Genomic DNA, 25,301 nt, shown 5'->3' on the forward strand with positions numbered 1-25,301 from the left:
TTTTCAATAATGGTGGCATAAATGTTATGGTGCTTTCTGGCTGCTTATTAAATAATTTCCTAAAAATAATGTTGTTCTTTTTGTCCTTTGAATTTCTTAATACAAACTTTTTGCTCCTTAGCCAATATATTATTTCTTGGAAATATTTATAATTTTTTTAATCAATAAGCTGTGAATGCTTTGTCCAATGACATAAATCCAAAATTGGCCTGTATTTAGAAGGGTCACTGCTTTTCTCATCTTTTAGTAATCTGTGATACCTTCTTTTAAGGAAAGTAGAATTAAAGTCTAAGAATTAAATTCTAAGAAGTGGCTGTTAAACTTTTCTGCTAGCAACTCTATTATCATTGCACAAAGTTTGAGTCAATAGTTATAGATTTTATTTGACCCTACCAGCTTTTGAAAAAGGCAGAGATTCAGTTAGTTTCCTTGACATAACTCTTCTTTTGTTAAATAAATTAATGGTCTGCACAATGTGTCTTGTTTGAAACAATTTGAATTTTCATTGCGTTGTTGCAATTCTAGCAATTATACAAGTCAATTGTCTCCCAAGGGGATCATGTTCTAATCTGAAGATGTATTTGCTCAACCAATGAAAGGATGGAAAGGTGGATAGTATGACATCTACCTTACCAAAGACAATCATGTAGTTTAGCTCCAGCACAACCACACCCACCCTTATCCTAAATAGTATCTCCATATCCTTGTGTTGTATAAATTCCCAACCTGCCCCTTTCTGAGCTGTGTGTTGGTCCTTCAAGAAAGTTAAAATTAACTGCTACTGGGGAGGGGAATAAACATTTATATAGTACTTACCAAGTGCCAATCATTGTATGCTAAGTGTATAAGTATTATTTCATTTGATTCTCACAAAAACCCTGTGAGGTAGGTAGCTGTTATTATCCCCATTTTATAGTTGAGGAAACTGAGGAATACAGAGGTAAGTAACTTGCCCAGGGTCACACAGCTATTAAGTATTTGTGACTGGATTTAAACTGAGATCTTCCCAACTCCAGACTCAGCACAGCTGCAAGTGAGAGTATGAAAATTTATGAAAATTTCCCCTTTCTATATCCAGCCTATGCATTTGTTACTTTTGTGTCATCTCCCTGCTAGTTCTGTGGTCTGGAAAAGTGACTATGAGTAAAAGTCCTGCAACTACCCTTTTTGTTTTGGTTGGAACAGAATGAGTCATATAGGATGGGCTACTCAGGTTTCACTACTCTCCCCCGCCCCCATACTCCTCTTTTAAATTACGCTATCTCAGTCACATGCCTCATCATCCATCCAGTTACTCCAATTCTAAACCTTGGTATCATCTCCAACAATTTATTCTTCTTCATTAAACATATCAAATAAGTTCCCAAATTTTGTCATTTCTATGTCCCGATCACTAACATTTATCTCACTTTGTCTAGCCACATAATTACCATCCTGGTTTAGGATCTTAACATCTCTTGCTCCGACTATTGCAATATTACCCTTAATTGGTCATCTCCCATCTACAATCCATTTTCTACACAGTTACCAATTATTTTCCTAAAGCAGCAGACTAACCATTTCTTTTTTTTTTCTATTTGATATACTCCATAGGGATTTTTTTTACTCTAGCATAAAATATTTTGTCATCTTAATTTCCTCCTTTTAAATATCTATTTTTGGGGCAGCTAGGTGGTACAGTGGATAGAGCACTGGCCCTGGATTCAGGAGGACCTGAGTTCAAATCCAGCCTCAGACACATAACACTTACTAGCTGTGTGACCCTGGCCAAGTCACTTAACCCCCATTGCCAAAACAAACAAACAAAGAAAAAAAACCAAATATCTATTTTCTATAGCTTTTATAATATAATTAATCATTAATGGGATTGTACATGTTTATCACAAATAATTAAATAAATAAATGTATATACACATATTGGGAGTGTATATCTTGGAATTAAGAAAAAAAACAGTGGTATATGATGAAAACTGTCTAGAGTTCACTGATATAGAGGACAAGAAAATTTTCACAAACTTTTTTGGGGTTCCCTCTCACCTCTGATCTCTTTATTTTTCAAATCTCTGACATAATGTTTTTGTTTGAAGTCAAAATGTTTGTATTTCTTTTTTTATTCAGCATAGACTCTTTGTATTATCTTAAACTTTTGATTTTTGTTTTCAGTGACTAAGGGAATCTAGAATTTCTGACATGCTTTTTGTTTTCCAGATTCCTTTACATATTTTATTTTCACTGTTTTGATTGGGGAATTTATTATTCAGTTTTTCTACTTCATATGCCAGCTAAATAATGATATGATTTTCCAATACTTAAATTTTAAAATAGCTCACTCAAGTAATTTCTGCTGTCATAGTATTTGATATATATCATCACTACTCAGGGACCATTAGAAACTATTCTTTGATAGCTTTCCCTTTCCTCTTATGGTTCTTACCATGGTAATTGATATTGCATATAATGTTGTGTTGAGGTCCTGAAATTCTTTTACCCTGTCAAATACTGTGAGAGAATCAATTTTTCATGATGGTTATAATAAATACTAATTTCTCAAAATTATTATTTTAGCATTCTAGTTGGATTTATGTTGTTAGACTCTGAAAAGACTTTCAAGAATTCCAGTCTAAGTATGCCCATCTCCATTTCAAAATAATTTGTGACAATAGAACTGTTTTTTCCCCATTATTATGTATAATTCATTGATTTTGGATTAAGTAAAGATTTTAAATGACATCATGTCTTCATTCTTTCTCTCCTAGATTTTAGTAGCTCCTCAGTGTTATCTCATTTCATCTAAGCCATGTTTAGGGATGATTTTTAAAATGATTTCTTTTATTTGTTGGAAATATATTGTGACTCTGAATTGAAGGATTAATTGACAAAAAGCAGTAAGAAGCCCTTGCCTAACTTCTGATATCTGTTTCCAATTTTTAATGACATTGTATTAGAACACAATGAAAGTACAGTGGTGTGCAGTATAGCTGAAATAAAAGAATATGTATTTATATAAATTAATAAATCTTGGAAATTTTTACATCTTTGCAAAATTTTTAATTTGCAAAATATTCTTAATTTGCTATAGTCATTTGTTTACACAATTTGACATTGAGTTCACAACCTTTGGATATGTATTCTTTAATTCTTAATCAGGAAACCACATCTATCAGACTGCATATTAGGTATATATTTTTTAAAGGGACAGTCCATTTTTCCAAGTTTTGCTTTAGTTATAATGCATAGATTTTGCCTGGGAATTATCCGGGAGGCTCTGTGACTACTTGATCATGTTCATCTCACATCTTGGATAATTTCTTAACCTTCTATTTTTTTTTTCTATGTGGTGCAATGTTAAGTTGTAGTATTCCTTCTCCATTTGGCAATTTTTATAATTCCATAATAATTCAAAATCTCAGCATAGTATATTAATATATTTATCAAAATTCATCATTTCCTCAATGGGTAATGATCCCTCTGATAGTTTTAAAATAAAAGACCCTGCAAACCTTTTTTGGGTGAATGTTTTGTAAACCTGATGAAGACACTCTGATCTTATAGACTTACCTGGACAATTCTTGATGATTTTGATGCATAGCTTTGAGTAAAAAAGTGACTTTCTTCTGTAAATATTACATCTTTTCTAATCTTTAGTGCTTCAGTCTTTGTATCAATTTGCCCATGACAAGAAATTTTTTTTTATAATACGGCAGATTTTTTTTTATCATTGGTCTTCTCCCTGCTTTTCCAACTTCAAGAAAACCTATGCTACATTACAGAGGAGGTTGATCCCCTATGTGCCAAGTCCCTCTTAAGATCACAGTTTGTTTTCTATGGATTAATTAGACTGTTTTGCAGCAAAATCTTGTCTGTTTTTGGCATCATTTTTCACTTACAACCATATTCTCCTTTGTGCTTTGGTACAACTAATACTGTTTAATTGTGGGCTTGAAGGATCTCTGAAATGTTTGCTATCTCTATACCTATAGATAGTGTAATATGTTTAATTAATAGTCATTAAAGTATTTTTATGAGCTACAATTTGTCCCCTTTTCTTTGGAATAATATTCATCCTTTAAAAAAAAAAACAGAAGAGAACAATGAAACACATATGTATGTTACAATATCCAATATTCAACTGCAGGGAATGATGTATGACTAAAAGTGGGGAAATCAGCTTCGATACATTGCCATCTGGTCAGGGTCAGATGTTCTGAATCAGCCCAGTGTCAGTAGAAAGACACACACATAGCCACTGCTGTCATGAGATATAACCACATCAAAATTATTGCTTGTCCCAAATAATTCTTATACCACTGGATTCTTGTTTTCATTCTATTTCATGCACATTCGTGGTTTGCCTTTAATGGTCAGCACCATCTGTACCATATTTACTCTGATATCCTCCATGTAAAGCAGATCATCACAACATTTTTATGTACAGCTAGCCTGCGACTCTATGTCATCTCAACTATTTCTTTTCATAGTTGGCAGTTTCATCATGATGGATGGTTGCTAACCTAATCCTTTTGTATTGTCAAAGCCCAGTTGGCCAGAATTTCAGATTTATTGTCAGATCCTCCTATGTATTGTAAGTTTTCAGGGGGACATAGAGTTACTTCTGTGCATTATCCTGGCTGGAATTCCCTTATCTTCCCATTGTCTATGTCTGCTTTCCCATAACATGGAGGATAAGTTGGGTTTTGAGGGGGTTATCATCATCATCATCATTATTGTCATTATTATTTGATAAGAATAATAGCTAGCATATAGAGCACTTTAAGGTTTGAAAAATGCCATGCAAATATTTTCTCATTTTATCCTCAACAACAATCCTGGAAGATAGATATCATTCTTATTATTATTATTATTATTCCCCATATTATAAATGTGGAAACTGAGGCTGAGAGAGGTAAAATAATTTGTTTAGAGTCATACAGTAAGTATGTGTCTGAAGCAGGATTTGCATTAAGGATTCCCTGACTCCCTATCCAGTGCTCTATCTATGTATATCACCTTACTGATACCCTTTTACTTCACTGAAATCCTACTCTAGTTCTTCAGTTCAATGTGGAAGTGATCCTGGTTTCTTGAAAGTAGTTTAAGAGGAATGCAAGCTCTGAAAGGTCCTACTAAGCTGGAAAGACTTTTTATATGGTTCTGATGATGGAGTATACATTGTTATGTTTTTACCAGTGATGCTAAGTTTAGAGAGGTTCATCACCAGAAAGCTGACCACAGAGTGATGATTATCCAGATAAACTCTAAAGGCCCATCTACTAAGTCTGAATAGTTACCATCTGTGTCAGTGGAAGGATTACCTAAACTGACAAAACCACAGAGCCTTAAAATATGAAAGTATAAATAGAAATGTATCGTTCTTATTTCTTCCTTTTCTTTTTCTTCTTCCTCTTCCTCCTCCTTTTCTTTTTCTTATTATTATTTATATGTTATTACACATGATCGTATGTTATAATGCTATTAATAATATGAGCAGTAAAGTTTAGTATCTATTGGATACCTAGAAAGACTCGTACAAGTGGTTGAAATTATATATCAGATGCTCATTATCCTTCATAAACTTAGAGATGAAAGATTCCCATACTACAAATACAAACCTCAAGATTTCTTTGAGAATTCAGCAAATCTACTGCTTTGGAGTCAGAGCATCATGAATAGGTAACATTCTTGTCCACAAATGGCTAGACATAAATTTTATTCATAAACATTTAAAAATAACTTTTTATAGAATTTATATCATATTGAATTCTCATAATCTCCCAACTATATGGAATGAAAAGCACTCAAATTATTAATGACCTAACAGGAATAATTTTAAATCACATTGGAAGAGAATGAGTTACATGTTACCCGTTTGTAAGATCTGATGCTAGAGTGTAGCAAAGATGCTTTAAGTTATCCCATGGAAAATAGGCAGCTAGGTGGCATAGTAGATAAAGTACTAGGCCTGGAGTCAAGAAGACTCCTCCGGAGTTCAAATGTGGCTTCAGGCATTTACTAGCTATGTAACCCTGAGCAAGTCTCTTAACCCTGTTTGCCTTAGTTTCTTTATCTGTAAAATGAGCTGGAGAAGGAAATGGCAAGTCACTTCAGTATCTTTGCTAAGAATGCCTCAGATAAGGTCACAAAGAGGCAGACATGACTGAAAAATGACTGAACAACAGCAAAATGGAAAATGAGCTAACATCCCAATACTTTTATTAGTGAAGGAGTTACCTGTGCAATTGTTCACAGAACATTATTTATAGAAGAATACTAGAAGGATAGCAACTTGTCTTCAGACCATTTCTAACTGAATTTCATCAAAAAGAATGAGAACAAGATAACAATGATGATAAAAATAGAGAATAATAATGAGGAGGAAAACCTTCAATGATGAGTAGATATTCTATGTTGTACTTTTGATAAAACATGGGCAAAAATCCCACATGGCAAAAAAGAATGGAGAGTATGCATCTGCATGTGTGAAGGGAGCATCCATATGGAATTAGTCATAGAAGCTTTATGGCACCAAGTAAAGCCAATGCTGATAGGATTACATGTATTGATATTAATTCTGAAGAGTAATGGCAAAACACAAAGATATATATATATATATCCATGAAAATCAGACATGGAATATCATATTTACCAATGTATTCCCCCTTTATTCACATCTCTTCCTCCATTTTGATAGGAAGAGAAATAAAAAAAAATCACTAAATAATTCCTCATCGAATTACAAAAACAAATAAACCTGCTATAAAATTCTAATGTTGTGACCAGTAGAGTCCTTTCTGCAGGATCTTGCTTTCTCTCTTTGCCCCTTAATAAAGTATCCATCTGCTTGCCACTGATTAGGTGGAGGGCAAGAAAGTCATTTAGCACTTTCCGAATAATCCTCTGCTTCCAGTGATTTCTTGTTCACCTTCTTCTTATATTTATATATTTCTATTAGGAAATCATACTTAATAATTAAGAATGGCCTTGTGGGATGCTATGCCCAGTTTAAATGTGTCATATTATTTCAAAGAGAAACATTTCTTAAGAAACAGTCTAATTTAAGAAAGCCAGTTCTGTTAGCAGAAAACCAGGCTAGGAGAATGTGTAAACTGCAGAGTTAGCAAACCATGGAACTAACTGCAAAAAAACCCTTAAGGCAGAACTGAGCTGTGAGTTCGGAAGAATGAGACCTATATCTGATTCCTCTTGCACCTCATACATCCCTTTAACTCACCTGCAGGCTCTGCCCTTCTCCAGGGCTTGGGATCAATTCAGCCCCTGGGCAAGAGAGATATAAAGATCCATTGATACATATCTCAGGAGCTGTTTCTTCAAGTTAGCTTTGCTGGTAATGCTGTGATCTTTTGTGCCCTAATTCCAGCACATGAACTCTTTCCTTATTCAATATATGTATCACTTTTTGTCCCAGATCCAATAATGGGGACCTATTTCCCTATTCCTAAGAGTATCCGGCCTGCTTGGTTATCCTAGTTCCTCCAAGACTAGAGCCCTTCCTGGATTCTCTCAGTCTTGCTAGCTTTCCTGTACCCTAGGCCCCATGGCAAGGTTCTTGTCACTTTATGTTACAATTCTGTGTAATCTATAAAACTGCCTAGACTTCTTTCTACCATCTGTTATCTGAATGTCCCACAATGACTTGAGGAACTCAGAATCACAGAATATTAAAGCTGTAAAGTCTGTCAGAGTCTAACCAATTAGTGAATCTAATCTATAACATCCTTGACAGGTGCTTACTCATCTTGTGCTTGAATTTATTGTATTTCCTAGTCTTTAGAGATACCCCCTATTGTCCAACACTGAGAGACCACTTGCCTACTTGATTTTTGCCTATTGCCGTTTGTCATACTCTTTTGATATCCCAACCACCTGTCATGATCACTTCCTGTTGTTCACTGCTAAGACCTTACTGAATGACCTATCCAGATGACCTAGCAGTACTTTATGTGACCAATCCTGATATCTATACATTTTAGAAAACATTGCAAAGATATAGATAGAGTAGTGGAATGAGGAATAGCTGGTCCATGTTCTTCCCTTTAGAAATCTCATCTAAGTTTAGATGGTAGAATCATAAAACTAGAAGAGATTTTAGAAAATGTCTAGTCAAAATTAGTCTGTTGTCTCCAGTGATGGGAAACAGATAACCTCTACTTCCATGTAACTTCTGGGTATTCATTCTGATTTTCTATGCTGGGTCATACAGCAATCTAGTACCTTTTTCACACAAAAGGCATTCAAATATTTGAGGATCGATTCTGTCTCCCACCCAGGATGTTATCCAACTAGGATAACATCAGTATCTTCAACATATCCCTACCTTTCTGGTTTCCCTACTTTGGATACTTTCCAACTTGTCAATTTCCTTCTAAAATGTGTTAGCAAGCCCTGAACGTAATAGTTCAGTTGGGGTATAGCAAGGGCAGAGCAAAATGGAACAATTCCTTTTCCTTCTTCTATTCTCATGAATAATAAGATTCAGAACTGGAGCAACTTACATTAAAGCTCACATTATCCAACTCCATTTTACAAACGTGGTGGAGAGAGGGATATGTTAAGCTATCCCTGATCAAATTATTCTTACCCACTCTCATGTGGTGAAATTGTAGAATGTAAAAGGCAGATGACAGGAAAGATGAGGTGCTGTGACATTAAAGTTTAAAAAAAAAGTTTGCATTTGGTTTCCCCTTTAAAACATGTCAAGAAATTCTTGACTCAAATTTGATAGAATTAAAAGTGACTTTCAAAAAGTAATATGCCCCCTCTAGGCCAGCAGTTGAGATAGGAAGCAAATCTAAAGGCTATGACCTCTGACAGATGAGAAGATTGTTGTTTGTTTGTTTGTTTGTTGTTGTTCGTCCTTTGTTCTAGAAGAGGACCATGGCATCAGGAAGGTGATGCCATGACTTGCAAATGAATTGGATTTAAGTTAGGGAGGGCTGTAAAAAGTCACCAGCCTCACTTTCTCCTCCAAAGCCATCTGGGTCCAGTGGCAAGATATAAATCAGGGCAACCGGAGATGACCCCTGGCAGGTGAGAAGAGAGGCAATGAGGGAAGAACTCAGCTTTAGAGAAGGAATGACACCTTGCCTTTTGAAGAAAGGAGATTTTTCTCTCCTTTCCCCTCCATCACTAGCCAGAGTATTTTGTAGTGGAACTACTTATGCAGCACAAGAAGCTATACACTATAGAGGCATAGAAACTGTAGGGAGTAGAAACAAGGAACAGAGAATAGGAATATGCCCAGCAGAAATGCTGCAGAGAGGGAGCAACATGACCCCATGAGAAGAGAAAGAATATCAGGACTCTACAACATCAGATGTGTGACACCTTGGCCACATGTGTTCCCTAAGTGGATATCTCTCTAGTAATGTAATTTTTGTGTGTACTGACTCTTCCTACTTACGTTGTATGTATTCATTGGAAAGGGAAATCTCAAGTTTATGGGAGGATATTTTGCAATTACTGTTTTTATGATAATATCTCAATAAATGCCTTTTCCTTGATCCAAGACAAAAAAAATATTCTTGCTCATAAGCCCCTCACACTAAAGAGGGCATATGAACTGTAGGTTTAGGAGTAAGTTATCTTAAATGTTGGGTAGTCATCTCCCCATGTACCCAAACTATGATGTCAACTAAGGGAGGGATATCCCAAAAGGGAAATTAAACAGAAAAGGAAATTGTGAAATGACTTTCCAAGGTCACAGAGCTAATAAGTGGTAATGCTTGGATTCAGATCTATATCCATTGACTCCAAATGCAGGGCTAAGATTTAATTAGACATGACCTGAGAAGGATCTGTGTTCAAATCCCATCTCTGACACTAGCTGTGTGATCATGAGAAAGTCGTCTTAGCTTCTTCATTTATGAAATGGGCTTATATCATGCCATCTATCTCACAGAGTTGTTGTGAGCAAAGCTTATTATGCAACTTAAAATACTGTATAAATATTAGTTATAAGTAATAATAAAAAGCAAAATTATGATAACTCATGTTTATATAGCAATTTTTGAGGTTTCCAGCTGCATCAAGCACTAGATCTAATTTCAAGTCTAGTGTTCTAGACACTGCTCTACTTAGCTGCTTCAAATAGCATCTCTTTTCAAAAAGAGAGTAGGTGCTCTTTAAATGCTTTATCAGACCTATAACCTCACAATTTGGATACTTCAGTGTAAGCCTATCTGTGAGAACTTCTTCCCCATGGTATCCTATAAATATCCCCTCTCTATGGGGAAGGGGTTGGGGGGAGGCAGGGCTATGTTCAATGTAGTGGGGTAATGTTTTTGATATCCTTATATCATTTGGATATCAGTGAAATGTGAATTTCCTATTACTTATCTTTCATTCTTTGATATGTCTGACCAATCTTTTTCCTTACTCATACTTCTTTTTGATGACCTTTGATATTGTATACCTATGTGAGTCACAGAATACCATAATCTTCAAATAATTAAATTTAAGGGTCATAAAAATGGCAATTGAGAGGTGCATGGTAGATGTGAGTAGACTATAACATATTACCAACCAACAATTACAAAGGAAGTGATTTAGATACTTGTTTGGCATAGAAATTTTGCAGAAGGGCTATACACTCTTCTTTTAGGTTGATAGTACTTAAAAGTGTCATTTTTCCTTTTGCCATCCCCAAAAGTTATGATATTGTGTTACTGACCCTTCTCATGACAATTTTCTCCCTGAAAGTGACTGGTATATGTGACGTGTCAGTTCCAAAGTTAAGGGGCACTCATTACTCTTCTTGAGATATCATGTTTCAAATATATTTGGAAATGATAATTCTGCCTAAATTAATCTATTTATTTAGTGCCATACCAATCAAACTATCAAAAATTATTTTATAGAGCTAGAAAATAACAAAATTCATCTGGAATAACAAAAGCTCAAGAATATCAAGGGAATCAATGAAAAAAATGCAAAAGAAGTTGGTCTAGATGTACTAGATCTGAAATTGTATTATAAAGTGGCAATTATCACAACAATCTGATACTGGCTAAGAAATAGAATGATCGATCAGTGGAATAGTTTAGGTACCAATTATATTATAGTTAATTACCATATTAATCTAGTATATGATAAACTCAAAGATCCAAGCTTTGGAAGAAAAACTCATTATTTGACAAAACTGCTGGGGAAACTGGAAAATAGTATGGCAGAAACTAGGTATAGACCAATATCTCACACCATATACTAAGACAAGGTCAAAATGGCCACATGATTTACACATAAAGGATGATACCAAAGGCAAATTAAGAGAATATAGAATAGTTTATCTGTCAGATTTATGGATAAGGGAGGAATTTAGGGCCAAAGAAAATATAGAGAGCATTACAAAATGTAAAAAAGAAATTTTTGATTATATAAAACTTAAAAATTTTTGCACAAACAAAAACAATGCAACCAAAATTATAAGGAAAGCAGAAAGCTGGGAAAACAATTTATAGCCAGTGTCTCCGATAAAGGTCTCATTTCTCAAATATATAGAGAACTGAGTCAAATTTACGAAAATTCAAGTCATTCTCCAATTGATTAAATGGTCAAAGTATATGAACAGGCAATTTTCAAAGAAATCAAAGCTATCTATAGTCATACAAAAAATGCTTTAAATCACTATTGATTAGAGAATTGCAATTCTCTAATACACTATTGGTGGAGTTGTGAACTGACCCAACCATTCTGGAGAGCAATTTGGAACTATGCTCAAAGGGCTATAAAACTGTGTATAATCTTTGATCTAGCAATACCACTGCTAGGTCTATATCCCAAAGACATAAAAAAGGGGGGTGGGTGGAAGGACATATTTGTACAAAAGTATTTATAGAAGTTATTTTTATGGTGGCAAAGAATTAGAAACTGAGGGGATGACCATCAATTGAGGAATGACTGAAGAAGTTGCGGCATGTGATTGTGATGGAATATATAAGAATGTGATGGATGTATAAGAAATGATGAGGAGAATATCCTGAAAAGACTTGCTTGAACTAATGTAACATGAAGTGAGTAGGACCAGGAGAACATTGTACATAGTAACAGCAATATTGTATGACGATCAGCTGTAAATGACTTAGCTTTTCTCAGCAATATGATAATCCAAGACAACCCCAAAGGACTAATGATGAAGCACACTATCCACCTTCAGAGAAAGAACTGATATTGTTTGAATACAGACTGAAACATGCTATTTTCACTTTCTTTCTTTTTTTTCCTTTTATCTGAGTCTTCTTGTACAAAATTACTAATATGGAAGGTTTCATATAATTGCACATGTATAACCTATATCTGATTGCTTATCATCTCAGGGAGGAAGGGATTGAGGGATATAATTTGGAACTCAAAACTTTAAATAAAAAAAATATTTGGATAGGGAATTCTTGGTGAGAAAACTCTTTTCCACCTATCTCCAAGAGTTGTTAGGAAGATCAAATGAGATGATATTTGTCAAGCATTTAACACAGTACAGTGCCTGGAACACACTATGTACTAAGCAAATGCTCATTCCCTTCTATTTCCTCTTCTAGGCCTTCTGGGATATATTACTATCTTTTCTGTTGCTGTGTATATCCAACAACCTTATTTTACTCTAGGAACAATAATTAAATCACTAGCACAATTGTTGTGCCATGCCAATCATTGACTCTTTTATGTCTACAATCACAATTCTTGTTATTTCCCAGACCACAACAGCTTTCCTTGGACATAACTCCTTAGATGTGTTTTCTCCCATTTTTAGAATTAAAGTTCCTTAAGAAGAGGGGATCTCAGTTTTGTATTTATATCTCTATGAGCTTTTATAAAATATGGACCCTACCTGAAACAAATGTGTTTTTCATTCATTCGTTAATTCATATTAGAGCAGATTAATATTTCTTCTACAATTTACAGCCTTAGAAAGTTGCCCATTGCACTAAGAACTGATCTAACTTTTCCCTGTCACAGTGTCACAGGCAGATCTGACCCATCTTCCTCACTCTGAGGCTAGCACTCCATCTACTATGCTATCCTGTTGCAAGAGTACATTCTTAAAGGTAGAAAGGTTATTGTAAATACTATTTAAAGTCTTTTTCCTTTGCATCCTTGGATCTGGAACCAGCCTCTACATGTGCCTCCATCATCCCAGTTCTTATTTAATTCAACCCTTTGGCTACCATAACTCTAACAGGGTTTATAGTATGACCATTCCAGTGAGTGGCTGAAGTAGAATCAAGAAAGACATAATAGTTGTTGAGAATAATGAAGGATGGGGCAGGTAGGTGGCACAGTGCATAGAGTACTGGCCTAGAGTAGAGTCAGGAGAATCTGAGATCAAATCTGGCTTCAGACACTTATTAGCTATTTGACCCTGGCCAAGTCACTTAACCCTGATTGCCAGAGAGAGAGTGAGAGAGCGAGAGAGAGAGAAAGAGAGAGAGAGAGAGAGAGAGAGAGAGAGAGAGAGAGAGAGAGAGAATGATAAGGGACCATGTAGCAAGGATTTTGAAGCATTATCTATGTTAATATGAAGATCAGCATTGATGATTGAGGCAGCTAGGTGGAACACTGTTTAGAATACTAGACCTGGAATTGGGAAGACTTGAGTTTAGATCCTTCCCTAGAGACTTACTAGTTATATCGTCCTAGACAAAGTACTTAACCTCAGCTTCAGTTTCCTCATTTGTAGAATGAGGTTAGTAATAGCACCTAATCCACAGGATCATTGTAAGGATCTATTGATATAATATATGTAAAGCATTTTGCAAACTTCAAGGCAATTAACAATTACTCTCTCTGTCTGTCTGCCTGTCTGTCTCTCTTCATCATCATCATCATCATTATCATCAGGATTGGAGTAAATGAGAAAATATTTTGCCAGCTGCCAAAGTTGAACTACATGGAAGAATGTTCTGGAGCTGAATAGACAATGGTGATTAAGATCAGTGAAGGGCATTATAAATTGATGTCATAAATATCAAAAGAACAGATGTTCTTTAATAATGGTGGCCAAGAGAAAATGTGGAAAAGACAATGGGTAACAAGGAATATGAAAACTTCTCTTGACCATGTGTGTCAGTGAGAATCAAAAAAGGGGTGACCAACAATATAGAATATCATCAGGGATTTATTAAATTCAGAGCAAAATCGCATTAAATTAATGCTAGGAAGAGTGTAAAAGGAAGTAATCCAGGAGGCTCATCTGAGGGCAGATCCTCAGAGCTGATTTTGTTTTAGGTGCATGATTATTGGCTTGTAGGGAAAACAAGTTGGCAGGAGAGTTTGCAGGAGTTAACATCTATGAAGTCATATCAGCAATTTAGAAGTAGCAATTAGCTATCTGTGGCACGCCTCTAGTATCTGTAGTAGTAATAATAATGGCACTAGTTAGCTATTGATGATGGTAGCTAACACATGTTTGCTACTTTATGGTTTGCAAAGAATGTTCCATACACTATGTTAGTAGTAAAGTTCTGGATCAAAGCCAATGGACCTCAAGACTGGCTATCTGAATAATTAGTGGTAAAGAGTGATTGACAATGTGTGAATAGATTTATTTTGTTGGGACCATAGCAATCGAAAGAAATGTTTTGAGAAAAAAAAACACAGTTCTATCAGGTGTTCTGACATAAAACCATTCAACAACAACAACAACAAAGAAGGCAAACCATTTTTTGAAGAGTTGTTTGGATTCTGAATAATCATTCAGAAAGTTCCCAATATTAAAGCATCAAAGCAATGAAATTTCCAAATGAAAATCTTGAGCAAAATAAATTATAATAATTCTGTCTACTGAGACTAAGTACTAATGAATGAAATAATAAAAAAAAATAATTAATTTGGAAAGAGCCCATGAAAATACTCTGATAGTCAACAGAAATGCTATTTTCAGATATCTGGAAGAAAGTTTCTTTTTGAAAAGGAAGGGGAAAAGAAATGTTATGGCAAAAAACCCTAGTAGTGAGTCTTATTGATGGATTGAATCCTCTTAGCTAAGTGGCAGTATGGTACATTGTACAGTGGAAAAACATGGGTTTAAATCCCAGCTCTGCCACATGCTGTTTGTGTGATCTTAGGCAAGTCACTTAATTTTGTTGGGTCTCAGTTTCATCATCCTCCTTGTACATATTTGAACAGTACAGAAATACTTCTAGACCCTTAAATGGAGACTCCTGTGCAAGTATATAGAATTAATACAATGAGATTATATGAGATTCATATATCATTAGTACTACAAATTAAAATAATAATAATGTGTTAGATAAAGATAGGATGGGGGAGTTTGGAAATAAAATATCAATATTTGAGATAGAATCTGTATTACTTCTAAAACTGAATTAATCCTGAAAAAGTCTTCTGAACTTAGTGAATTCACAGAAAAACTTTGTATATCATTAGAAATTTACTTCAGTGGTTAATTTTTGAGTGTATTTTGTGTTTTCATGATAGTATTAGGCATTAGCATTAATGTGAAAATGGGGTCCTGAGTAAATATACAGAAGCATGTTTCTGATAGGGAGTGTTAGCATGCGTGGTCACATCTATGCTTTAGTTAAAAAAAAAAAGAACGATTTTGGCAACTGAGTGCAGCATGGGTTAGAGTGAGGTGAGTCTCATGGCATGAAGACTGGTTAGAACACTATTGCAATAGAACAGGTGAAGAGGTGATGAGAGACTCAGCTAGAGTTGGCTTTGTTGAATGAAGAGGAGGTGACATGTGGGAGATACGTTGTAAAGGTAGAAACAGTAAGATTTGGCAATGGATTGGATGTGTCATGAGAATAAGAATTTGAGGATGAAACAGATGTTATGTGCCTGGGTAACTGGGAGGATAGTAATGCCATTAACAGTAATAGGGAAGTTGGGAAGTTTCTTTTTTTTGTGTGTGTGTGTGGGCAAGATAATCAGTACTGTTTTGTACATGTTGAGTTTGAGATGAGACAACATGGACATATATAGGTACATACATAGAGTAGATATAAGGTAACTTTAGAGGGGAAAGCACTAGCAGCTGAGGGGCAGAGGGGCAGGAATTGGGAAGGGTCCTCTTGCAAATGGTAAAATGAGTTAAATCTTGAAGAAATCAAAGGACTTTTAAGACAAAAAGGTGAGGAGGGAGACTATTCCAGCCATGAATATAGTAAGTGCAAAAGTACAGTGATGGGAATTGGATGATCATGTGTGAGGAAAAGCAAGTATGCGATTATGGAGTGGGAGGAGGGGAGTAATGTGTTAGAAGCCTGGAAAGAGAAAAAGGGATCAGATTATGAAGAGCTTTAAAAGCCCAACAGAGGAATTTACATTTGATTCTAGTAGTAATGGGAAACTACTGTAGTTAATTATATAGGGTTGATATGGTCATTCCGCTGCTTCAGAAGTCGCTTTGGCAGCTATTTGAAGGGAGTGCAACTTGGAATGGGGAGACACTCGAAGCTGAAAGATCTATAGTCTACCATGTCCTGGTGAGAAGTGATGAGAGCTTGAATTGAGGTATCTGCTGAGTGAGTGGAGATAAAGAGATGATGTGCAGATATAAATAGCAAGATCTGGCACCTGATTTAATAGTTGGGGTGAATGTGAGGAGTTAAGAATGACATCTAGGTGGTAAAACTGAGTGACTGGAAGGATGGTGGTGCCTTCAATAGTAACAGAGAAGATGGGGGCAGCTGGGTGGCACGGTGGATAGAGCACTGCCCTGGATTCAGGAGGACCTGAGTTCAAATTCAGCCTCAGACACATAACACTTACTAGCTGTGGGCTAGTCACTTAATCCCATTGTTTAACCAAAAAAAAATAGTAACAGAGAAGTTCAACAAAGGCATGGGGTTTTGGTGAAACATGTTATGGACATGTTGGCTTTCAGATTTCAATAGGACATCCAGTTTGAAATGTCTAGTAGGTAATTGGTACTGTGTGACTGGGGCTCAATTCATTAGTCTGTATTAAGTGAACATCCTGGACAAGGAACAGCAAATAGGCCAGTTTGGCTCTATGTAAAAGTGCATGAAAGGGAGTAATTGTTAATAAGTCTAGAAAGGTAGGTTAGAGTTAGGTTGTAAAGAGCTTTAAATTCCAAAGAAGTTAATACCTTAAATGTTTCCACCGTCTTAGAGTTTTCAAAGTGTTTACAAGCTCATTATCTCATTTGATTCTCACAACCAAAGTCCCTGTGAGCTAAGCAGAATATGCATTATTATTTCCATTTTACAGATGAAGAAATTGAGGCTCCAAGAGCTTAAATGACTTTCCCAAGGTCATAGTGAAGCTGTGATTAAAAGTCAGGTTATCTGGTTCCTCCAAGTCCAGTAAGAGAAGGCTCTTCCCTATACCCTACACTGCCTCCCAACAGAAATTATGATGCAGACTGGGGATGCAGAAGAGTTTCCCTGAAGTGACTGTTGTCAAAGTTAGTAGAATCTCATTAAAGTACAAACTCTTCTTAATTTATAATTTTGACAGCAGTTTGTTTCTCAGCAGCAACTTAAAGGTAATTTTGTGGTTATCTATATGACTTCTTTTATTGCTGGAATTGTAATCCACACTGGCTGCTATTTTCTTGCTCTTTGCATTCTTTGTCACTTTTAATATCTTTAGTGATTTTTGAAATATTTGGTGCTGGATCATTCTGCTGCAAATATGACCTGTCATTCCAACGAATGGACTGATTGAATCTGTCACACTAGTGGGATTTATAGTAAATTCACCACAGCACAAGTAAAACCATTAGGAATTTCATTGGCTTAAATGGCTGAATATGAGAGCCATCTGATTTTATCAGGAGGCCAGCTTACATTTTCCCTTTAAATGACCATACACAATTTAAAAATTATGTCTATTTTAATATGCTCTCTTTTTTATCTTGATTTTAAGTACATTCATTTAGCACATTTTCAGCATCTCTCTGACAATATCTTGCTTTGAAATACCTTAGATCGAGGTTTATAAAATTAATTTGAAAGAATATTTGATCTCAATGTCCATTAAGACATTTAATGATCTTTTTTTGAGTTTGATTTTGAAAATATTTGCATCAACTGTTATGAGCCACTTTTGTTAAATATGCTGGGACAAGTACAATGACATCCTCTAATTCAATTTTTTTTGTCTTAAGCTTTCAAGCTGGAAAAACACAATTCAATGAGAGAAAGTAGAAGTGGACGTTATAAGGTATGAACTGAGACCTAGGGTAAGTTATGAAGGAATGGGGAATTTACCAAATAATTCTACAATTTCCCTCAATGTCACAGTTGTAAGTCTGTGTAAACTATTTGGAAGAAATGTTCTCCTTAAAAACAAAGATAAAACAAAAGAATCTATTTCTTTAAAAAGTTGGCATTTTTTAAAATGTAAGATAACATTTTCCTTTAAAAAATGCTTTGAACGTTATCATTTTATATAGACAAAAATGCAGTGATTCTTAAAAGTAAAGCCTTTAGTTGATTACTTGTGTGTTTGTGTGTGTATTTTAAGAATTTGAGATACTTTCAAAGGAAATATGATCATGGCTTATAGTTTATTTTACTTTGGTAAATCTAATGGTTAGCTTTGTTATGATACCTATCTGAATACTAAAACCACAATAAAAAATCATTTTAATAGTCTTGTAAAATAGACCACATAAAACAAGAACATTTATTTTCGTTGAAGACACGTGCTAATTTTTTATTGAGAGATGCATTAAACATTGATACATCCAACCTCTGATTGAACCTTCAGACTTGTCACATATAGGGGTTGTTGAAGATTTATTACACAATATAAAATTAGGCGTATACAGTAAACCTGATAGTAAATGACCTTTGAAGACAGGAGATTGCCACAGAGAGTAGTTGCACAATAGAAAGGGATTTGAAAAATATATTTAAAGACATTCAAAAATGAGTGATGGAAATTGAAAATAAAAAAAAAACATTAAAAAATGCCTGAACATACATTTTTCAATGAAATAGACATAAGAGAAAATATGCCCGAATGAGAAAAATGCATATATATTTTAACATCTCCAAAGCATTTTTTTAAAAGCCAATAAATGCTAAAACTGAGAATTTAGATCTCTAAAGGTGTAAATACTTCTGGTCGTGATAAAGGAAGTTATGAGAAATACTTCCAAAGTGCATTTGAACAAGTTTTTGCTTTATACATAAATTATATAAATTAATGAAGCAATAACGGACAGTAGTAAGGGTAAATATTATATTTTATATAACAAGCAGGAATTGGATCAGTTGACTTCATTGTGCATTGTCTTCAGAGCATGCTCCTTCTCATCTGTCTCTTTCCTTTATTTGAATACACAGTTGGAAGACCTGAAGTTGATTGTTCAGCAGCATGGGCATTCTTCGGTGAACAATCAAAATGTGCGGCTGCTGAAGAAACCCACTGACATGATGCCTTTGTGCCTCTTAAATTTGATTCCATAGAACTTGAAAAAAACAAAAAAACAAAATGTATCTTGAGGCTTTAATGTATCACAGACACAAAGTAGAAATGATCAAAGGTCTTGCCTCAGAATATCAAAAAACTATATCTAAGGTGCTTTTAAGGTGACACAATATATTTCAAGCCCCCAAAAAGGCTTGTTTTATTTATTTTTTTTAAAGCTTAGGAAATACCTATAATTAGACAAACAAAATCTGAACAGGAGTTTGGAGGTAATATATATGCATTGTGAGTGAACTGAAGTTTAAACAACTCTATCCCAGATAGTAGAGTGAGGGACATATTTGTAATGACTATTTTGCATAATATGAATTTAAAAAAAGATTACATTAGGAAGCTTTCATTCACATTTCAAGGACTTTCACTTTCTTTCCTGGATTTCTGTGCCTCTCAAAAGCATATTTTAGTATTTCTGAGATATTTTTGGTTTTGTAGAGGGGATTAAAAAACTCAAACAGGCAGATTTATCAAATCATCATGGAGATCCCTTTATTAAAAAATGGAAACTGTAAGAGTGGAAAACCATGGACACGAAAAGGTGAGAAAAGGAATTAAATGTTATAGCCAGCTCTGATGGCAGGAAATGGGACTCTAGAGAAATAAATACTAAGATAAGGCTACTCTCTGACTGATCCAATGAGAGCCAAGGTAAAACAGTATAAGCATTGGCCATAAAAAGAATGTTATGTTCTAAAAATTCTGGAAAAGACAACTTCCACTTACCCTTCAGATACCACTGATCACCCAGTCATCACAAAATGAAAAGAGGACCCGTAGACCAACTTTTGAAACCAGTTGACAATATGGTATAGTGATAAGAGTACTGTATTTGTGTCAGAATGCCTAGATTCAAATCTTGGCTAGCCTTAGACACATTAACTTGCAAATCACATAACTTCTTTTGTGCCCCTGTTTCCTGAGCTTTGAAATGAATGGCTTGGACTAGCTGTCCTATAATGTCCATTTTTGCTCCAATTCTGCTCTTCCTCTCATTTTCCAAAATCTTCCACTAGCAGTTCTTCCTTCTGTTCTTGTACCTAATCTCCTCTCTGTCTTCTCCCTTCCCAGTCACATGCATTCTCATGGCTTTAGCTATTGCCCTCAGCCATATTTATGGCTCCTCAGTATCATCCCCTGGGTACTATTGCTATCCATAGTTCCTTCTGGAAACTCTATCATGTTTCTAGCTGACTACTAGACGTTTTTACCCAGGTGTCCTGTTAGCACCTCTAACTCAACCTATCCAAGAGTAGTGTTTCAACCTCCCGCTTTCCTATTTCTGTCAATGGCATTGCATCTTTCCACCAGCTGAAACCTCGAGAGTAACTTTTATTCCTCCTGCTCTCTCTCTTGCCTTTTCCTGGTATCCCAAAATTCATCAAGTCCTCTTGATTTCACCTTTGCAATAGACCTTGCATCTTCTGCCTTCCCACCCCACTGTTGCCATCCTACTTCAGAATCTCTTCACCTCTTGTCTGCAATAAGCTAATGATCTCCTAACTAGTATCTATGCCACCAATCTTTTTACCTTCCAATCTATCCTTCAAAATCATGCTGGAATTTTTCCAGTGACTGTATCCTCTTTACCGTGGAACATTCAGCCTCTCCTGCTGCATTCTGACCCCGAAATATCATTCTAATATCGTTTTACCTGACCAGTCCTCTTCTCCCACTGGTAAATTCCTCCTGAGAAAGAACTTCATTTTGCTAAGGGGTCCAGAGAGGTAAGAATTCATTCTCCCCTTAACCTATGCTCCTGATTTTCTGAACATCAATGCCATACCAGGCTGAAGGCCTACTTGTTACTGAAAACATGATATTGACTTTACTGCTATCTACCACTGCTCCATTAATTTATAGAAATTATGTACAAAGCAAAAACTTGCACAAATGCACTTTGAAAGTACTTCTCATAACTCAGTTTATAAAGACCAGAGGTATTTACACTTTTAGAGATCCAAATTATTATTTTTAATACTTATTGGCATAATACAAATACTTTGGAGATGTTAAATTTTTTATTCCCTCTCTGCTTTCCAGTTCCTTTTTTGTTCCTTGTTTTCCTCAACTAGATTGTGAGCTCCTTGAGAGCAGGGACTATTTTTTTTTTTGCTGTATTTCTATAAGTGCTTAATAAATGTTTCTTGCTTTGCTTTCCTTCAAAAATCTGCCTTCAATTTATGTCTATACCCTTATTTCACATATTCTATGATGCAGCCAAATTAAACTGTGCTGTTTCTCAGTCTTGTTCTGCCCTCTCTCACTTCACTGAATTTTTCACATGCTTTCCCTCATGCATGGAATGGTTGTTCTACATCTGTAACCATTAAATTCATTTTCTTCATTCAAGGCTCAGCTTAGTGACCTCTTTCTTCATGGAGCCTTACTGATTCCACAGCCTGAAGCAGTAACTTCCTTCTTACTTATTTCATGAGCTATGTTTAACATTAATAAGGATGAAAGACAAGAGAAAGGCTGATCATGTGGTGTATTTTTGCTTCAAGCATACTTACTAAAGGAACAAATGGAAGACTTAGATGGAATGTTTATCAAATTTGCAAGTGACACAAAACTGGGAAGTGTAGTGAACATGAGAGATGACAGCATGAGAATATTAAAAAAATTATTTGTAGAATGTTAGGCAAAAGATAAGATTAAATGTAATATGTCTAAGTGTTATATCTAATTCTTGAGTTCAGAATATTAACCTTGCAAGTAGAACATGGGTTGTAAGTGGAACAGGAGGCTTGACTAGATATTTTGTCTGGGAAGATATCTGGAGATTTAAATGGACTGCATGTTCAACATTAGCCAATAGCATTAGATGGCAGACAAAAATCCCCAATATATTTTTGACTACAATATTTCTATGAGTTTTCCTCATCTCTTTCAAGTGGTGATCAATGAATTTTTTTCTATTTCTACTTTCTCCCCTTGTTCTAATGCTTCAGGACAATTTTCTTTAATTATTTCTTGTATTATTGTATCAAGATTCTTTTTTTATCATAGCTTTCAATTAGTCAGATTATTTTTATGTTTTCTCTTCTTGATCTGTTCTCCAGATCCGTTGTTTTTCTTATAAGATGTTTCACTTTCTCTTCTATTTTTTTATTCTTCATATTTTATTTATTTCTTGATCTCTTATAACTTCACTGGCTTCACCTTGCCCAATTCTAATTTCCAAGGTGTCATTTTCTTCCTTAAGATTTTGAATCTCCTTTTCTAATTGGTTGACTTTCTTTTCATAACCTTCTTGTTTTTCTTGGATTATTCTTATTTATGTGTTTTAGTTTTTCCTCCATCTCTCTCATTTGATTTTTTAAACTCTTTTTAAAGTTCTAGAAATTCTTTTCAGGCAGATGTCCATTTGACTTTACTCTTTAGGGTAGAAGGGGGTTTCTTTGCTTCAATATCCTCCTCTGAAGATGAACTGCGGTCTTCTCTTTTCCCATAATAACTTTCTATGGTTGAATTCTTTCTCCTTTGCCTGTGCATTTTTTGTAGTAATCACTTAATTTTTGTATCAAAATTGGGGTGTGGGGGATGGTGCCTCTTGCCCCAGATCTTCAGTTGTCCCCTCCAGCCTGGAATCAAAGCCAAGCCTCCAGCCTCCTGTAAGTGCCCATAGCCAGGGGCAGAATGCCCCGCTGCTTCTGTACTCACTTTGCTGGTTTGCTGGTTCCTTCTTGCCCTGGCTGCCGTCCTGAGCAGAGCCGAGTCTGACGTTCCTTGTCAGCAGAGGTTCCCTTGCTCTTCCTTGCCTCAGATGCCCAACTGCCCTCACCATTGGGAGGTAGAAGCTCCTGTGGCTGGGGCCCAGGCAGCCTCCCAAACACTAGCAGCTTATTGTTAATGCAGATCCTAGCCTGGAGGTATTTACTCTTCACAGGGATCAAACCTGTCCTGGGATTTTTCTTCAGATCTTGAATTGTCCCAGGAAGACCCCTGTTGTGCCCTTATTCTTATTTATTTGTACCCAAACTTTGTTCACACTAAAGTGCTATTTTATCTCTTTTGTGGGGAAAAATTTGAGAGCTTGGAATTTTCTGACCTACTCTGCCATCTTCCCAGAATCCTCTCCCTAATATAATCTTAATCTAAATTAAAAATCCAAGACAAGGGAGGAAACAGATTTGCTGTTCTCTGCCTGGGTCTGGAGTACTTTTTTTAGTTCTGGGCACCACATTTTAAGAAGGACATTGATTAGCTGGAGAACATCCAGGATGATGACATATCTCAAGAGCAAGTTATATAAGAATTGGTTGAAGAAACTAAGAGAATTTAGCCCAAAGAAGAGTAGACTTGGTGAAGGAAGTAAGGGCAAGGTAATGATAATTATCTTCAATATCTGAAGGGCTTTGTGAAAGAAAGCTTAGATTTGTTCTTAGCCCCAGCTAAGACAACACTAGGAGTATGGGTGGGAATTGCAAAAGGCATGTTGAAATGTGGTATGGGGATAAAAATTTAAAAAAAGAACTTTTCATCAATTGGAGATATCAAATTTAAGTGGGCATGGGGAGAAAAATTTAAAAAAAGCTTTCTTTAAATTGGAGATATAGAAAAAAAATGCTATGGGCTCCCTCTTACCAAAGGTCTATGAGCAAAGCACTTCTTGAAGTGTGATGTTGAGTATGTTGTTGAAGTTACTTCTTGTTTGGTTGCAGGATAGAAAAGGAGAGGTCTCCTCTGACTCTGAAATTTGATGACTCTATGAAGGACTCCACATGAACTGGGAAGACCCTTTAAGAATGATGTATGGAAGACATAGTCTGTAATCCTATTCTACAAGAAGGTATAGATCTGCATTGTCAGAGGCAGTATACATACTGATGAAATTATGGATATATACCAAAGTACATGTCTCCTCCCCTGATTTTTTTCCTTTCTTAAAAAAATTACTTATTTTAACATTCTTTTCTTTTTAAATCTTGTGTACCAAATTTACTCTCTCCCTCATAACCCTCCCAAGCCCACTGAAAAGGCAAACAAAATTATGCATTGTGAATTATACATGTGAAATCACGAAAATATATTTCCATTTTACCAATAACACAAAAAAACAAAAAACAAAACAAAACAGAAAAACAAAACAAAACAAAAAAACAAAACCAGAGAATTATACTTCAATTTGCACTCAGACTTAATTAGTTCTCTTTCAAGATGTGGATAGCATTTTTTCATCATGAGTCCTTTGGAATTGTCTTGGATCATTGTATTGATCAATTTAGCTAAGTCTTTCACAGTTAATCATCATTACAACATTGCTGTTACTGTGTAAATGATTTCCCCATTCTTCTCAATTCACTTTGGATCAGTTCATATAGATCTTGCATTTTTTCTCTGAAAATAGACCCCTCATCATTTCTTATAGCAAAATAGTATGCCATCGCAATCATATGCCATACCTTGTTCAGCCATTCCCCAATTGATGAATATCCCACCAGTTTCCAATTCCCTGCCAACACAAAAGAGCTGATGTATATACATATATGCATGAACACACACAGATAGATCGATCGATTGATGGATTGATCAATCGATAGATAAATAGATAGATGGATGGATGGATAGATAGTTGCTTAGTCATTTTCAGTCGTATATGATTCCTTATGACTCCTTTTTGGGGTTTTCTTGGCAAAGATACTGAATTAGTTTGCCATTTCCTTCTCCAGCTTATTTTATAGATGAGAAAATTGAAGCAAATAGGGTTAAGTGACTTGCCCAGGGTCACATAGCTAGTAAGTGTCTGAGACTGGATTTGAACTCAGATCTTCTTGATTCCAAGTCCAGCACTCTAGCCACTGTGCCACCTATTTCCTATCTATCTATCTATCTATCTATCTATCTATCTATCTATCTATCTA

The sequence above is a fragment of the Vombatus ursinus genome, unplaced genomic scaffold (genome assembly GCF_900497805.2).
Source record: "Vombatus ursinus unplaced genomic scaffold, bare-nosed wombat genome assembly UNPS02014812.1, whole genome shotgun sequence".
Classification (NCBI taxonomy): domain Eukaryota; kingdom Metazoa; phylum Chordata; class Mammalia; order Diprotodontia; family Vombatidae; genus Vombatus; species Vombatus ursinus.